This window comes from Sciurus vulgaris (assembly GCF_902686455.1).
Source record: "Sciurus vulgaris genome assembly, chromosome: 4".
Lineage (NCBI taxonomy): Eukaryota > Metazoa > Chordata > Mammalia > Rodentia > Sciuridae > Sciurus > Sciurus vulgaris.
The window spans coordinates 115976708-115990945 of record NC_136464.1 but is presented as its reverse complement, the minus strand read 5'-3'; positions in this window follow the sequence as shown (position 1 = coordinate 115990945).

Here is a 14238-nt window from a genome sequence, read left to right as displayed (position 1 = left end):
GTGTACAAGAAACTATGGCAAAATTGTCCCATGTGTGTATACTTGTATGTATATAAACTATTGCATGAGCTTGCAGAACATATGCAATATATTACAACAAGTACTCACTCCTCTATTTTGAGTGTGTGGCTATGTGGTAAAAGGAAGATGGGGTAGTGGTGGAATTAAAAAATAAGACTATTCCTTGAAAAACACATGTGCAGTAATTACCTTTATGAATGCATATAAATTTTTACATGCACATGTATTTAAGATATATTTATAAAAGTTTAACACAGGGTAAAAGCACATGTGAATTTAGTTAGAAGTTATATTGAATTTCAAACAAGATCAAGAGAAAGCAAAAATCTGGATTCTCTTTCAATTTATTACCCCATCGGAGACCAGTTGTATTTCTTCTTGTGTTCAAAGTATAATCTTTGGAAACTGAGGCCCCAGAACATGTCAATTTTATTTCATGTATGAGCTGTCCTTGTGAAATCTCCTTTGCACTTCAGTTCCAAATTGAAGAAATGTGACTTTTATTCAATTATCACAGAACAGCTGTCATGCTGATTGAACTCAACCATTATTTGCTTCCTTCCAACATCTGAAAGACAGAACAACTTTAGTTGTGGTGAACTTCCCTACTTGGCTGCAGAGTTTTAAAGATTTCCTCTGAAACTGGATATTACATTAATTTGTATTCTCAGCTATGCTTCTGGGAGAGTGTAGAGCCTTCATCAATCTATTTTTGCCAACATTTGTCAGCAAAGTAGTTAGAAGCATCATGCTGCATTAATGAGAATTCCCCTGGGTCTCTGCTGCCATTGCCAAGCTGGGGCCAATCTATGAGAGAGGCAACTGATGCAGCTAGGACAGTCCAAATGACAAGCGCCTTATGGGTGAATAAGCAAACGTTGTGTTCTGCAGCTCTGGGATCATCTGTGATACACTTTTGCTCAGGTATTAGAACACATTTTCCTACATCACTGCATATTCAAATCCTTTTCATTCTCTAGCCTTGGCTTGAAAGTCTTGTCTTGCACCCAGGAATTTTGTCATTCATATCATGCAAGTCATTCTCTGGAGTGTTTATTATTCTGCTAGGCATAATAGCAAGCCCTCCTTGATTCCTCCGCAGCTAGAAGTAAGCTTTCCTTCAACTTCTTCGTTTCTGTCATGTAATTGGCATGTGTCACCTTCTGCCTTAAATCACAATGTTGTCTCCACTTCTACAGTTAACCTCTGAAGGAGTAGTTCTTTTCTGTTCAACGTGAAATCCACTTGGACGTTGCTGAAAATAAGATATGTGAGGTGTATTTGTTTGCTGAGTCACCTCTCACCTGAGATGAAACGCTGGATGACCATCTTTAAGAGAGTCTTGGGGATATCATTGACCCTGGCTATGTGCTCACCAGCAATGTTCTTTATCCAGAGATATTTTAATTGAATTGTTCTTCCTTACACTTGTTAAATTCTTGTCATGCGGAGACATGATTAGAAAGAGCCCGCTCCTCCTTTCTCAGGAGCAGAATATTCCATTCCTGCTGTGTCTTTCCAAACCTAGTAGCACAATCAGTGTTGTGTTTTTACAATCTGTTGGTATTCTAAAAATGAGAACAATGACCTTTGTGTTAATTAGTTGATATGAGAGCCTGCTGGGACTAGAAGAATGAGACTTACTGGGACTTGGGATTATGTATTCCAATCATAACTGTGGAAGTAATAATTAATGTTACTGATGAACCGAAATAAATGTGTCCATATTAATGTGTTTTTTAACCCCCTCCTCTTGCTGAGATGTTTTCAGGATTACTTAGTGGCATAGTAAATATCCTGAAGATTGCCCAAAAAGTCTAGAACAGGAAAATAATACTTTGTTGTACCTTTTTTAGATGAACAAACCCATTGATTTAAACTTAGAGGGATATCACCTGAAAAGGTGTTTAAGAATAGAATGAAAATATAATAAGTCTACTATTTGAAAATAGAACTAACATGCCTATAAGAATGAACATAACCCATATCTCCCCACTTTTTATATCATTTATTTTAGGCCATAGTATGTGTTTTGAAGAAGATATGTATAGTATAAGGTCAGAGAATCACAGGGAAAGGGGGTTGCTATTTTAGGGAGGGCATTTTGGAAGAGAAAGCAAGCATGGAATACTTATGTGTTTGTAAACTCTCTATTTTGTGTCTACTCCAACTTCACACACTTGAGCAGAATTGGGTATCACTACCCCTCTCTGTCCCAAACAAGAATGGCTCACTCTGTTAGTGTTCTTAACAAAGAATCCATTGAACTCATTGTGAACCCATCCAGGTACCTCTGGGAATTGCATGTGAGACTTTCTGGACTGCATGTGGACATTTATTTCAAGAACTTAAAAATTTTTCAGAAGTATTCATCTAGATATAGAACTATTTGTTTTGTATTCTGTGTTGTAATCAAGGAAAATGACCAGGTAGAACTGGTACCCAGCCATTTGAAACATCTTTGGGAACACCCACGGAGATGAGGACGTCATTGTACTCAGAAGCAGCAGACAGGTCCTGGAGGACGAATATAGCCCTCCAATTGTGGGCTGTCAGCTGAGTGATTAGGGAAGGACTAACACTTCCCCTGGTCATAATCAAGGTTTGTTGTCTAAGCCTGTGGTCATACCCAAGTGTCCTGGAAAATCTTGGTCTTTTGCCCTACTCTGCTACTTGTGTGTCATTGGGAGAGGTAAGGAAAGATTGCTGTTTCTTCTGATGCAGTCAGGGAGTTGGGGGTCCACATTTTGTGGTTGCAGTTATGATAGAACTTCTGACTTTAGTCACACCTACAGAGATGGATGGTGAAGGTATGGAGAAGGCTGTGTTATGAAGCATACACATGCTGGTTCCTGTCTCACTCTGCTGTTTAACACTTTACTGGGAATAAATAGGTTTTGAGATTAAAAGCAGAGAGCCTAGAAAATCATTTGAGTTAGAAAGCAGAGTCTAGGAAATCACTCAAGTTAGTCCCCACTACAAGTAAACGTTGTCCCCTTTTGCTTGGTTTGCTGCTGTTGAGTATCCAGGTATTCTTTGGTTTATGGAGAAGCCATACACTGCTTCTTCCACTCCCAGAGGTGCAACCCCTAATGTCATCACCATGGAAGCTGTTGATTATTTATTCATTTGTTTGGTTATGTTTGCTTATTTATACCCTGATTTAGAATTCGTGGAGCCCCAAGGGAGCTGTGTGATAAGATCCTGGCTTCTAGCTTCCATGAGTTCAGATGCAAAGGATGGGAAGATGCTCAGGAGTCAGAGGAACTTCTGAGGAATGACTTTGGGGAGCAGAATCCCAGAACACCTGGACATCTGCCATGCTATGTACCTGCTCCTGGCCCTTTGCTTTATGTTCCACCTTATATGCCGGTTGCAGGCACTCTTTTATTTTATTTTATTTTTTAACTGAGTATGTGGTAAAAGATTAAAGATTAAATCACTTTCAGCTAGGTGGCAGTTCATTATGTTTTCCCCTACAGGTTGCTTAGTTCAGATGCATAAGTGGCTGAATTGAGAAAGTAGAAGTAGAGGTAAATTGCATGTTCGAGAGTCTTTAAGATAAAGTAGACATTGGAAAGTGGGAATAAAAGACCACGGTCAGGCAATGTTCATCTGGACATATGGGGAGAGAAACTGGGGGGCTGGTAATGAAGAATATGAGAAGTCCAAAGAAAAACTACTTACCTAGAGTTCATGCTGGGCTGGCTGTGCTCTGTGACATCTAAAGGAATCTTCCTTTTCTTCCTCCCTCTTCAAATCCATTCTTTCCTCTTCTACATCATCCTTTTCCTCCTCCTCTTTTTCTTTCTTTCCTGTCTCATGAACCACTGGACTTCTTCTAGATCTGGGGAGCGAGGACCATTGATACTGCAATCCTGCAATTCCATTGATTAAATAAAGTCATTAAAGCATCAGCCATGGAAGGGGGAACTCGAGAGAGTGCCAGCTCTTTCCACTGGCAAATCAAGAACATGAAGCTCCAAGAAGTGAGTCATCCTGTTAGTACAAGTTCATTCTGGAGCCATAATTCAGGTTTCCTGACTTCCAATGAAATATTCTTTCAGCTCCACAGCAGAACTTAGTTAAGCAAAGAACTAAACACCACATATAATGTTATTTTACTTATGAAACAGACCATTTAACTGCTGATTTTGTGCCAACATTGTGCTAAATGCTGGAAATCAAAGTGGACAGGAATTTAATGGTAAAGGTATTTTATAGTTCTTTTTTTGTTCATTCCTTAAAATTATAGAATTGATTATAATTTGCACATGTTCCACAGTGGTAGAAACAAAACAGAAGTCAGACATTTCACACATGACCCCCCAAACGATTTGAATTTGTATGGTCTAGATTTATTTTTCTATTTTTCTGTTTTCCATTCTATTTAAATTCCAGGATGAAATGATCATGGCTGTGAAAGTAAAAATGTTAAGAGAGAAAGAGACAGTAATGCTAAATTTAAAAAGCTTATTAATTGGGCTGGGGCTGTAGCTCAGTAGCAGAGTACTTGCTTAGTATGTATGAGGCACTGGGTTTGATCCTCAGTACCACATAAAATAAATAAAATAAAGGCAATGTGTCCATTTACAACAATATATACATGTATGCTTATTTATTGTTGATTCCTATAAATCATATGATATGGCATAAAAATCCTATCTTTCCATCTTAAATGAGCTCTATAGCCAAAATGAAGCCTGCATATAAAATGACTAAGGAAAGAAAGAGCTGTATAAATATGTAGCAGGTGTTTCATAGACAACAGCACCTCTGGGTGTGTAAAGCATAATAACGAACATTAATAATAGTCACAATACAGTTTATTTGACTTCATTGGCACTACATTCTCCCTGCAACTAAAGTTCTTCCCAGATTTTTCAGAAATGGTTGGGATTTTGGGTTGGTTGAGTTGGGGTAGCTGGTATTTTATATGAGCTCCTGCTATGTCCTCCTGTTTAATATGTATGCTGGCCTCATTTTCTCTTGTCTTCCCAGCTCAATGTGGTAATACTGCTGATGGCAAAATTTAACAGCTGTTCATACAATGCATGCTTGCCAGGTTGTCAGGGTTTTGTGATCAGAATATTACACACCTGTGGAACCACCAGTGCCTAGTGTCCCCCAACCCATGGTCTTTGAGATAGAAATTATCTCAGTTTTTAAAGTGGAGTAACTAGGCAGAGAGAGTTTAAGTAACTAGATCATGATCACAAAGCTAGTAAGTGACAGGGCATATTTAAAACCAGCCACTTCAAGGGTAGTAACTGCTCTCGTAACATAACAAATGTCTGGGTTTAGGAGCAATGAGATACCAGCAGCAGTCTTGGTTCAGTCTTTTGCCAACAAACTAGTTCTCTTGAGAAAGGCTGCCATTGCTAGAAATTAGAGTAACTGTGGACTCATGCAAGCCTGGACAAACTAGCATGGCAATTTTGGACTTAGTAAAGCACCAGAGAATAGAATTATCTTCCACAGAACATTTAGGACAGAGAAAATCTGCCATAATATGTAAGTTTGAGGCAAGAAGAGGTAACTCAGTTCCAGTTCTATTGACTGAAAAGATAATGCCACTTGGTTTCAATAGACACACCCTCATTTTCTTTTTTTTATAAATTTAGCTTTTAATTTTTTACAGGCTGCATTTTGATTCATTGTACACAAATGGGGTATATCATTTTGTTTCTATGGTTGTACACAATGTAGATTCATACCGTTCATGTAATCATACATGTACATAGGGTAATGATGTCTGTCTCATTCCATCATTTTTCATACCTCCTCCCTCTCTTTTCCATCCACATATTCTAAAGTTCCCCCATTATTCTCTCATTCCCTACCCCCCGCCACCCCCATTATATATCATTCTCCACTTATCAGGGAAAACATTCGGCCTTTGGTTTTTTGGGATTGGCTTATTTCACTTAGCATGATATTCTCCAATTCCATTCATTTATTTGCAAATTCCATAGTATTATTCTTCTTTATAACTGAATAGTATTCCATTATGTATATATATACCAGAGTTTCTTTATCCATTCATCTGTTGAAGGGCATCTAGGTTGGTTCCACAATCTAGCTATTGTGAACTGATCTGCTATAAACATTGATGTGGCTGTGTTACTATGGTTTGCTGATTTTAGGTCCTTTGGGTATAAACCGAGAAGTGGGATAACTGGGTCAAAAGGTGGGTCCATTCCAAGTTTTCTGAGGATCCTCCATACTGCTTTCCAGAGTGGCTGTACTAATTTGTAGCCCCACCAGCAATGTAAAAGTGTGCCTTTTTCCCCACATCCACTCCAACATCTGTTACTGTTTGTGTTTTTGATAAAAGTCATTCTAATTGGAGTAAGATGGAATCTTAGAGATGTTTTAATTTACATTTTACTAATTACTAGAGATGTTGAACACTTTTTCATGTATTTATTAATTGCCTGTGTGTCTTCTTCTGTAAAATGTCTGTACAGTTCCTTGGCCCATTTATTGATTGGGTTCCTTGTATTTTTGGGGTAAAATTTTGTAAGTTCTTTATAAATTTTGGAGATAAGTGCTCTATCTGAAGTGCATGTGGAAAAGATTTTCTCCCACTCTGTAGGCTCTCTCTTCACATTCTTGATTGTATCCTTTGCTGAGAAAAATCTTTTTAGTTTGAGTCCATCCCATTTATTGATTCTGGCTTTGATTTCTTGTGCTTTGGGAGTCTTGTTGAGGAAGTCTGATCCTAAGCCAATATGATGAAGATTTGGGCCTACTTTGTCTTCTATTAGGTGCAGGGTCTCTGGTCTAATTTCTATGTCTTTGATCCATTTTGAGTTGAGTTTTGTGCAGGGTGAGAGATAGAGGTTTAATTTCATTTTACTGCATATGGATTTCCAGTTTTGCCAGCACCATTTGTTGAACAGGCTATCTTTTCTCCATTGTATGTTTTTGGCTCCTTTGTCTAGTATGAGGTGACTGTTTTTATGTGGTTTTGTCTCTGTGTCTTCTATTCTGTACCATTGGTCTACCTGTCTATTTTGGTGCCAATACCATGCTATTTTTGTTACTATTGCTCTGAAATATAGTTTAATGTCTGATATTGTGATATCTCCTGTTTCACTTTTTCTATTCAGAATTGTTTTGGCTATTCAAAGTCTCTTGTTCTTCCAGATGAAGTTCATGATTACTTTCTCTATTTCTGTGAGGAATGTCATTGGGATTTTAATTGGAATTGCATTGAATCTGTATAGTGCCTTTGGTAGAATGGCCATTTTGACAATGTTAATTCTGACTATCCAAGAACATGGGACATCTTTCCATCTTCGAAACTTTTCTTCAATTTCTTTCTTTAATGTTCTGTAGTTTTCATTGTACATGTCTTTCACCTTTTTTGTTAGATTAATTCCCAAGTATTTGATTTGATTTGATTTGATTTGATTTGATTTGCGGCTACTGTGAATGGAGTGGTTTTCCTAATTTCTCCTTCAGAGGATTCATCAATTATGAATAGAAATGCATTAGATTTATGTTTATTGATTTTATATCCTGCTACTTTGCTGAATTCATTTATTAGTTCTAGAATTTTCTAGTGGAGTTTTTTGGATCTTCTAAATATAAGATCATGTCATCAGCAAATAGTGACAACTTTAGTTCTTCTTTTCCTATTTGTATCCCTTTAATTTCTTTGGTCTGTCTAATTGTGCTGGCAAGTGTTTCAAGGATGATGTTGAATAGAATTGGTGAAAGAGGGCATCCCTGTCTTGTTCCAGTTTTTAGAGGGAATGCTTTCTCCCTTAAGAATGATGTTGGCCGTGGGCTTAGCATAGATAGCCTTTACAATGTTGAGGTATGTTCCTACTATTCCTATTTTTTTCTAGTTTTTTAAGCATGAAGGGGTGCAAGATTTTATCAAACGCTTTCTCTGCATCTGTTGAAATAATCATGTGATTCTTCACTTAAGTCTATTGATGTGGTGAATTACATTTATTGATTTCCGGATGTTGAACCAACCTTGCATCCCTGGGATAAACCCCACTTGATCATGGTGCACTATCTTTTTAATATATTTTTGTATGTGACTTGCCAGTATTTTGTTATGGATTTTTGCATCTATATTCATCAGGGATATTGGTCTAAAGTTTTCTTTCCTTGATGTGTCTTTGTCTGGTTTTGGTATGAAAATGATACTAGCCTCATAGAATGAATTCAGAAGGATTCCCTCCTTTTCTACTTCCCAAAATACTTTGAGGAGTATTGGTATCAGTTCTTCTTTAAAGGTCTTGTAGAATTCGGCTGAGAATCCATCTGGTCCTGGGCTTTTCTTGGTTGGTAGGCTTTTGATGGCTTCTTCTATTTTGGTGCTTGAAATTGATCTGTTTAGATTGTGTACATCTTCCTGATTCAGTTTGGGAGGAACATACGTCTAAAAATTTGTCGATGTTATCAATATTTTCTATTTTGTTGGAGTATAGATTTTCAAAGTAGCTTCTAATTTTGTTATGTATTTCAATGATGTCTGTTGTGATCTTTCCTTTTTCATCATGAATTCTAGTAATTTGAGTTTTTTCTCTCCTTCTCTTCATTAGTATGGCTAAGGGATTATCAATTTTGTTTACTTTTTCAAAGAACCAACTTTTTATTTTTGTCACTTTTTTGAATTGTTTCTGTTGTATCAATTTCATTGATTTCAGCTCTGATTTTAATTATTTTCTGTCTTTTACTATTTTTGGTGTTGATCTGTTCTTTTTCTAGGGCTTTGAGATGTAATGTTAGGTCATTGAGTTGTTAGCTAAATTTTTTTAATGTCTGAGCTCAGTGCAATGAACTTTCCTCTTAGTACTGCTTTCATAGTGTCCCAGAGATTTTGATATATTGTGTCATTGTTCTCATTTATTTCTAAGAATTTTTTTATCTCTCCCCAATGTCTTCTGTTATCATTGCATCATTCAATAGCATATTATTTAGTCTCCAGGTGTATGAGTAGTTTTTGTTTGTTATTTTATTGTTCATTTCTAATTGCATTCCATTATGGTCTGATAGGATACAGGGTAGGATCTCTATTTATTTGTACTTACTAATGGCTTTTTTGTGGCATAGCATATGGTCTATTTTGGAGAAGGATCCATGAACTGCTGAGAAGAAAGTATATTCTCTCGATGATGGATGAAATACTTTGTAAATATCATTGTCTATATCATTGATTGTATTATTTAGTTCTTTATTTTCTTTGTTCAGTTTTTGTTTGGAGGATCTATCCAGTGGTGAGAGCAGTGTGTTAAAGTTCCCCACTATTAATATGTTTTAGTCTATTTGATTCTTAAAATTGAGAAGGGTTTGTTTGATATATGTAGATGCTCCACTGCTTGGGGCATAAATACTTAAAATTGTTATATCTTGCTGTTTTATGCTTTCCTTAAGCAGTATGAAATGTCCTTCTTTATCCTTTCTGAATAGCTTAGGTTTGAAGTCCACTTTATCTGATATGAGGATGGAGATCCCTGCTTCTTTACCGGGTCTATGTGCATGGTATGTTTTTCCCCATCCTTTCACCTCTAGTCTGTGGATGCCTTTTTCTATGAGATGAGTCTCTTGAAGGCAGCATATTGTTGGGTTTTTCTTTTTAATCCAATTTGCTAGTTTAGGTCTTTTGATTATTGAATTTAGGCTGTTGACATTCAAGCTTATTATTGAGATATGATTTGTATTCCTGGTAATTTTGGTTTATTTTTGGCTTTTTACTTGTTCTCTGACTGGCTTTTCCTTTAGGGTAGTTCCTCCTTTTGCTGACTTGTATTACTGTTTTTCACTTCCTCCTCACAAAATAATTTGCTGACAATGTTCTATAGGGCAGACTTTCTATTTGTAAATTCTTTTAACTTTTGTTTATCATGGAAAGATTTTATTTCATTGTCAAATCTGAAGGTTAGTTTTGCTGGTTATAGGGTTCTTGGTTGGTGTCCATGTTCTTTCAGAGCTTGAAATATATTGTTCCAGGCCCTTCTTGCTTTTAGAGTCTGGGCTGAGAAATCTGCTGATATCTGTATTGGTTTCTCCTTATATGTAATCTGATGCTTTTATCTTGCAGCCTTTAAAATCCTATCTTTATTTTGTATGTGAGGAATTTTCATTATAATGTGTCTTGGTGTGTATCTGTTGTAGTTTTGTGCACCTGGTGTTCTGTAAGTCTCTTGTATTTGATTTTTTCATTTCATTTTTTAGGTTTGGGAAATTTTCTGATATTATTTTGTTGAACAGATTGTTCATGCCTTTGGTTTGTATCCCTGTGCCTTCCTCAATCCCAGTAATTCTTAAATTTGGTCTTTTCATGATATCCCATAATTCTTGGAGGTTCAGTTCATGTCTTCTTAACATCTTCTCAGTTTGTTCAGCTTTATTTTCAAGATTAAATATTTCATCTTCATTGTCTGAGAGTCCATCTTCCACAAGGTCTATTCTGTTGGTGATGCTGTCTATTGAGTTTTTAAGTTGGTTTATCGTTTCTTTCATTTCAAGTATTTCTGTTTTTTTTTTTTTTTTCAGAATCTCTATCTCTCTATTGAAGTATTCTTTTGCTTCTTGCATTTGTTCTTTTAACTGTCTACTGGAATCGTCATGCATTTCCTGCATTTGCTCTCTTATCTCATCTTTGCTTCATGGATCATTTTAATCATGCAGATTCTAAATTCTTTTTCTGTCATTTCTACTGTCATGCTGTCATTGGAATCTATCACAATATCATCTTGGTTTGTTAGGGACACCTTCTTCCCCTGTTTTTTCATATTGTTTCTATATATTCCCCTCTAGCAGTGAAGATCAGAGATACTTAAATTCCCCCCTGCAGGCTTATTATAACCCTGCAGTTTTCCACTACCTCTCCTTTGAAGGGGAGATCAATACAAATAGTACCCAATACAGAGAAAATGTAGCCCTGAACCAGATAGCCCCTATAAAAACTTTAACATTATTAAAATAAACAGGATTAGTTTGATTACTATTTACAGTAATTCTGGTTGTGAACAAGAGGATGGGGAAGGGTGTAGGATGTGAATGAGTAAACAGAGGTACCTGTCAAAGGGCCTCCAGTCTCCTGTAGTTGTCTCAGAAAGGGAGCTGCCCTTCCAATGATGATGGCCATGCCCTCGGGAATAATTCAAAATGCCTGCACCAGTCTCCAAAGAAGCTGGGGAGCCACAGCAAGGATGCACTGAGTCAGCATGGAGGCAGGTGAGTGTCCCTCAGCAATAGGGGGACAGGCAGGCAGACTCAGCTACTGACCTCCGACCTCGGTATGGGGGGCTGGGCTCAGTGATGGCATCCGACCTCAGTGTGGGGGGTGGGCTCAGCCCATACCTTCATTTTACATAGAAAAAACTTTATATGGCTAACCACATAAGAGACTCAAGATCAGTTTTGGCAGATGCTTGCCCAAATAGAACACTAGAGAAGTCAGATAGTTTTCCTTCAAGGCCCCGGCTTAAGCAAGTAGAAAAGACCCACCAAACATTCTGTAGAGTATCTGGTACTCTGGATACTCAACCAGGAAACCCCATAAACTGGAAACCCTTTCCTGGCCAATCTCAGGCTTTGGAGGGCACTGATGACTTTTTCTAGTCTTATGGGAGATGTTCTGAGTGCTGAGATAGGGGACATGGGAACTAGAAACTAGAAGTATTTTCTCATTCCCAGCCTGTCTCTGGATAGTTTGTGGAGGATTCTGGAGCCTGGCACATGAACATTCATTTTTGGAAGTGAGAATTATAATTATAATTTTCCTCAAATTATAAAATTTGATATTGCAGATAGACACATATATGTGATATACTAAGGTCCAAATCTAAAACCCAGGAAGTAACTGTTCAACAACGAAAGTCTTTCACAACCTGGAGGATATGCAGTGTCTCATCTCTTTATTCTGAAGCAAGACGACCATAAGGATAAATTCTCACATTGTAAGTTTCACTTGGTGGATTACATTTCAAAGCCTACTTTTGTATCCTCATTAATGGTGTCTTCCAAAGACCAGCTGCTGTCCCACTCTACTCCTGCAGTGGTTTTAATTTGTCATCCTCATTCATGTGCTCTAACATGTTCCTCTCTCAGGTGTGCCTGGTGTCTCCTTCCGGTCCATCTGTTGCTGGCCTAGGCTTCTGGCCAGTAGCAGAGGTGGCATCTGCTCACCTCCTGACACCAGGTTTCTCGGTAAGTGTGGCTATTAAGTCTCTATATATGAAAAGAAAAGGGAACTGAAGACAAGGGCAGAAAGGGACTGAAGTTATTGGCTCTTGCTGAAAGAAAACATGTCAGTGCTTTGTGATAGGAAGGCCAGTTGGGGTAGACACATGAAACCACTTATTACCTGAGAATGGTGAGAAACTGGAACTTTTGGCAGCTGGTAGGTCCTCCACCAATGGATGCTCAGAATAGCCTGGCTGAAGGAAAAAGAGTGCAGACCAAGAATTCTAGCCCTGTCAGAAAGCCCATTCTTTCTTTTACAAGCTTCTATGATTCTCCAGTTCAATTCATGAATGAGTAGTGATGATATTCAAATAAAACAATGAAAATACTATTTTGACAAGAAAGTTTACAACTACAAAAGGATCCAATAAAATCTGATTCTTTTTTTAAGTAAGGAAAACAGAGATATTTTTATTCATTACATAATTAGATTAAAATAAAACTTTGAAAGACAATATACTATGTCACCCTTTTTAATGTAGATGAATGAATTTGAAATTTAGAGTAGTAGGTTGATCTGGGTTTACATGGTGTATGACCATGAATGAGTAACCTACCTCTCTGACTTAGTTTTCTCATTCATAAAATGGAGCCATAGCCATTGCAACATGGAATAGCTACAAAGATTAGATTGGATGAGGTTAGCAATGCACTGAGCAACATGCCTGGTATCCTGTAGGAACTCCATAAATCTCTACTTCTCTGACTTCTGAAGTTGAGAGATGTCTATCGGTTCAATGTACTTAACACCTTCCCTGACTTCCCTCTAAAGACATTAATGTATGAACAAGACCTCTGTAACATTAGAAACCTGGGAAACAGAAGGAAAGTATGGGGAAGCTTACAGAATCCCAGAAAGAACCATGGACTGGAGTCAGAAGTCCTAGCCTAAATCCAACTTTTCTCCTTACCAGTTTCAGAACTGTGGACACACTTGCTTTGCACCTTAAACCTCAATTTCCTAATCTACAGTAAGGAGGTAACAGTATCTCCTTTGCAGACACTTTATGAAGACATCCTTCCTATGCACATATGTTAGACTTGAGCCTGAGTTTCCCAAAAAGATGTAAAGATGTATAAGCTCTATTCAAAAGAGCTCAGCCTGGTGTAGGACATAGTCACATATTCACGCTAACAACAAAAGAGAGAGAGAGAGAGAGAGAGAGAGAGAGAGAGAGAGAGAGAGAGAGAGAAAGGTGTGGAGGGCATTGGCTTCTGAATTCCTTCTTCCTTCTCAGACACAGTGTAATAAATCAATGAAAGGGACAGACTTTGCTGATAACTTTCAATCCAGGCTGTTCTACTTCTCAGGTATATAAACTCAGTCAAAATATTCAACCTAATTTTGGAAATGAAGAAAGAATTGTTGTGAAGAACAAATAAGACAATATATGTAAATGTAAAAAGCATAGTAAGCATTACATAAAAAGTTAGCTCTTCAGGTTCCCCACTCTTGGACCCAAGGGGCCAAGCTCAAGTTCGTTGTGAATTCTGTCTCTACTCACACCGATAGTACATGTAGGAATATCTCCTAGTCTCTACTCTGAGAGGTAGAATAGTTTTGTTATTGGTAGGTTCATCTACCATTTCAAGAGTATAGACTTTAACATCTGGACATTCTTCCTTGAAAGAACAGATTGATGGAAGCTACTTCTTTTCCCATTCCTTCTCATAAAAGCTGTCTTGCATACTGTATCTTGGCACTCTTTATTTTTAAGAATCTTCCATTTTCTATAAGGAAGTTTCTATAAATGGCTAAGAAAAGTGTAATCTTAACATGCTAAAAGGAAACTCTGAAGTTATAATGAGCTTCAGGGAAAATCACCACATACAGAGAATCAATTAGGGAAGTAAAATGTTCAGGATTTAGTTTTTAAGGTCCTTGAGAAGAAAATCGGTGCCCAAAGTGAGAGGGAGTCTTTCTCTAAATGATCACTTCAGCCCTTCATTTCTACCTAACTCAAACCCCAGCTGCGCTCATTTTATTTCATTTTCCTTCAA